Raw genomic sequence first — 5,000 nt, 5'->3', positions numbered from 1 at the left:
TGAAAGAGGGTTTAAGGGCACGAAGCCCCCTTAAACCCGGAAATGTGTTAATATACTATGCTTAGTAATATATCGATATTTCTCGAAATCTCCTGATATGTAGGCCTATCATGCCTTCCCCAGCTATCGAGACCGATAACGTAGTTATGCTTCGTTTGCGAAGGAAATGAGTGCTAGATTCGTTCGAAACACGGCGAAAGCTATTGGAATATTATTCTATTCACCCAAAAAATGGTGTGGGGTTGCATTTCCAAATTTACAGAGAACTTTTTAAAGTTGAGAATGAGAACGCGTAAAGACACCCCCTGCCCCCCTCCCCCTCCCCCACTAGCAACGCACTTGCTTATACCCCCCCCCCCCGCTCTTTCGTGGCTATGAAGCTCTTCAGTTCGTGTACCTTGTATTTACAGATCACAATCAGGCCTATTAAGAGTGGAGTATGATGATAAGTAATTTTTGTCAGTAAACTCTTTAAGAGGAATGGTGAAAATAGGTCAGTGTATTGTATACTACTGAAGTTGGAGACATTTTCAATTTGTCAATGCTTTGTGGGAAATATAAACTATGCTGTAATAGACGTTATCAGAGAGTAGATTGGGGAAGTAAGTAGCTTGTATAACCGTGGAATATCCCGTATCTTTATATAAAATATGGACCGTCCACAAAAGGAGAGTGAATGTTCTAGGGAATAGCTACTGAGGAAATGAACAAATATTATATCAATGCAAGATATATAGATAAGTATTGCCATTTCTTGACTTTCTACTGCCAGTGATGAAAATTTTCGAAGGTTATGAGGATTGCACTATAGAGCACAGACTACCATATGTGTTTTATTTGTTATCATTTGTTATTCATTACATTTTATTTATTTATTATCTTATTTATTACAAATCACACGCATCGTCGAATCTCTTTCGAGTTTCAACAACATAATAAAGATGCTGAAAAATGTGGACAATGTTTACTATTTCTTTTTACTCTCTATTCGTTACAAAAGAAAAATGAATAGGTTTCATTTGAAATGTTTGGGCTTTGACACATGTAGAGAACTATTATACATGAGAATAAACGTTATTTTCTCTATCCCAGATCAACATTGACGCTCATATTTCATGTTCATGTTTCAATTTTCCCTTTTTGTTATTGCAGTAGTCACCTTTCGTCATATTTCGTCTAAGTTATTTTCTCCACTACACATTTTGGTAGACTCTGAACAAAAGCTATCGTGGTTCATGCTCACAACGGTTCTAAACCTTCCAATACTCCTCTCTTTAGATAAAATTATCAAGATTTATTCAACCTCCTCCTGCATTCATATCTTTCGAAAAAAATATCAATATTTATCCGTATATCGTGCATAATACATTGCAAATACTCACACGACTTCCTCTTTGCTACCGAAGCTCCTAGGTAGATTACGCTGTTAATTGCCTCTGGTCATATAGCCTCAATAAACTGCACTCAATTAACGTTCTTTTATCGAATCTAAATCAGTGAAAGGGGCGTCATTTGGTAATTGCCCCCTCCAACTCTGATGCCCCCCCCCATCCTCTTGGTTTGGCTTGCCCCTCCCTCCCCCACCTCCTAGAATAGCTTACTTATCAATAATAATGACAATGATAATAGTAATGATAATAATGATAATGATAATGATGATGTTGAAAATAATAATTATAATAATAATAATGATAAAGATAATGATAATGATAATGATAATAATAACAATGATAGTAATGATAATAACAATGATAATAATAATAAAAACAACAAAAATGATAATAATGACAGTAATGATGATAATAATAATAATAGCAATAATAAAGATTCATAAAAATATGAAAAAAATCGCAACGCCCCCAAAACGGATTGGGTCCCTTCGCTCGCCAATCTCCCCCCCCCCCCGCAAGAAAAAGCCAAAACGACGCCTCTGATCAGTGATATTCACTTCCGTTTAATCTCCTCTCTGCAACTCATTCCACGGATTTTGATGCCCGTTTGTTGCAGATTTTTATTAGCGGAGAGATATGCAACAGATTTTTATTAGTCGAGAATTTTTGCAATCAGTATTATAAGGGATTTTTTCTCTTTTTTTTCAATAACTCTGCCGGTTCAAAATCTGCGAATTCAGTACTGATGCAGCAACATAATTGAGCTTTCCAACAAATTTCAAAATGGCTGAATGATTGAAAATATCCGTAAGGTTTCTGAATAGCTAGGTATCTATTATGCTTCAATCGAGGATAAAGAGATAATTAAATATGCTTTAGTGACGCAGTTAGATGACTTAACTATTAGCTGTTCTATGGATGCGCTATTGACGGGAGAAATGTTGCTTTCATAGCGATTTTTCGAGAGTGAATAGTCTGTGTTGTAGGCGTTCCTTTTCTTCTGCTAATACGCACACATAGGGCGTAGAAACACACACACATACGTACACACACACACACACACACACACATACGTACACACACACACACACACACACACATACGTACACACACACACACACATATATATGTATATTACGTATATACATATACACATATAAGATATACATATACGTACATGTGTGTATGTGTATGTTTATATATATATACTCTTTGGTTTTGAATTCGAAGGAAATTAATATGTTTGACCTTTTTTCCTTCTCTTCCTTTCACTCAAAGTCCTAGCTCCTTTTCAATTTCCATTACGATTTCCTTCAACTAAGGAGTCGTCGACTTCGAGTTTGAAGTCCTTGGTGTCCGTCGGCTTAACAATTCCTCAAAATATTAATCCTAATGACATATTCATAGTTTGAGATAGATGTTTGCGTCGGTTACTTTATGAAGCCTGTCACAGGACTTATACACTTTGTGACTGCCAACCCGTAGTTCCCTTTACAATTAACGTGTTTCGTTTTTTTCCTAAAGCATTGTAGTTTCCTTTACAAATAACGCGTTTCGTTTTTTTTTTCTAGAGTATCGTGCATATTTCAGTTAGGTTTAAAAGCAATTCGAAGGTATAATTCAGTATTTCGACTGTGCTAACCGTAGTTCACCATAGACACCAAATGTTGCGTAGTAAACTACAGAATATATTAGGATTGGCCAAAGTTGTTCGCAGTCTGACAGTTGACGTGTAATAAATGTTACATTGGCGTACCGTAGCATCGATATTAATAGTATCTGTACCAAAAACGCTATAAAGTTATGAGAGAATAATACACCATGGATCCCCGTATATTTTCTCTGTAATATTAACTGAAATGTGCAAATTGTGCCATGGATTTTTTTTTATTATTATTGAAATAACTGAAAGTTGCGTGGTTGAATGCCTGCAAAATCTATGAAAAGTGTAGCAGCATTTTTTCCCTCCCAGTAAAGTTATAGACAAACGAAAGTATTCACTGGGTTTTCTGAGCAATTAGGTGTCTATTGCACTTTGAATCGCCGATGGAAATAGATAGCAAATGGCTCGGAACGCTGGAATATATACGGTTAGATCAACTCTTCATGTAAATGCATTCACAAAAGAAAAAATGCAGTTTCCATATATGTTTCATACATATGCCTCGGTAATGTGAAGGATGTGTTATGGTAATGCCGATCAAAGTGTTCTTATATTGTACTGGTCGAGAGACACGTGCGTATGTGTGCGTTGATGTCTGTGTATGTTAGGTATATGTGAATACTTATGTGTTTGTGTGTGGTGACATAGATTTTATGTGAATACCTATGTGTTTGTGTGTGGTGACAGATTTTATGTGAATACCTATGTGTTTGTGTGTGGTGACATAGATTTTATGTGAATACCTATGTGTTTGTGTGTGGTGACATAGATTTTATGTGAATACCTATGTGTTTGTGTGTGGTGACATAGATTTTATGTGAATACCTATGTGTTTGTGTGTGGTGACATAGATTTTATGTGAATACCTATGTGTTTGTGTGTAGTGACAGATTTTATGTGAATACCTATGTGTTTGTGTGTGGTGACATAGATTCACTCTGAACTCGTTAAAAGAAACTAAAATATCAAGAGCGTTTAAACATCGCTTTAATATGATGTACTCAAAGCCGATCTCGGAATAAGACGGGAATCTTCAAAATTCTTCCCATGCCGGGAATCGAACCCGGGCCTCCTGGGTGAAAGCCAGGTATCCTAGCCACTAGACCACATGGGAGTATGTGTTATAGGTCGTGTATGTTTTCTTTCACTACTGATAACACTTGTTCTTGTTTAATTATTTGATAATTGCCACCATTCTTTTTGTCTATCTGCGAAGTGGGCTTGAATATTAATTGGTTTTGTTCACTATTCATATCCAATATTTTCTGCGTCTATAAAATTGAATATCGTTCTCCATTACAAAGCAAATCATTAGACCTACATGGAATATATTATGTTGCGAATGTCATTTTATTTTTTGACATATATTTCAGTAGGTTTTCCCTTCTGTCTTTGTTCATGTCTTTGTATCTCTCTAACCAAATTAGTCGGATTTCAGAACTGAGTAGCATCATCGGGTGAAGAGACATTACCTTCTCATCATAGAGATATTCTAAATGTCAGGTTATATATATAAAATACATGCAGATAGATAGAAGGATAAAAATACACATATACGAACATGTTATTTCTATGAAAACATATATGTCTGTGTGTGTGTGCGCGCGTGTATGTGTGTGTGTATTTATGTATGTTTATATGGATACACATATGCACATACATATATGCTTACATATAGATAAACGCATACACGTATCCAAACCAATATGCACTCCATCAAAGAAAATGGCAAAATACTGCATCTGCCCACTTTGGATGGGGTGGAGGGCGAGACTCAATGAATCTCAGTGAGTGGTAACAGATGGTAAGCTGATACGTACATACATATATATATATGTGTGTGTGTGTGTAGATATGTACACACAAACAGATATATATATATATATATATATATATATATATATATATATATATATATATATATATATATATATATATATTTAGAG

The 5,000-nt window shown here is 35.4% G+C and overlaps 1 non-coding gene across 1 annotated transcript; it reads right to left on the bottom strand.

Annotated features, from left to right (window-relative positions):
* Positions 1-4,096: 4,096 nt before the first annotated feature.
* TRNAE-UUC (transfer RNA glutamic acid (anticodon UUC)) lies at positions 4,097-4,168 on the bottom strand. Its single transcript has one exon. It is a non-coding gene; the product is annotated as a tRNA-Glu (tRNA).
* Positions 4,169-5,000: the final 832 nt, after the last annotated feature.

Source organism: Penaeus vannamei, chromosome 33 (genome assembly GCF_042767895.1).
Source record: "Penaeus vannamei isolate JL-2024 chromosome 33, ASM4276789v1, whole genome shotgun sequence".
NCBI lineage: Eukaryota > Metazoa > Arthropoda > Malacostraca > Decapoda > Penaeidae > Penaeus > Penaeus vannamei.
This window is presented reverse-complemented; position numbering and strand designations above follow the sequence as displayed.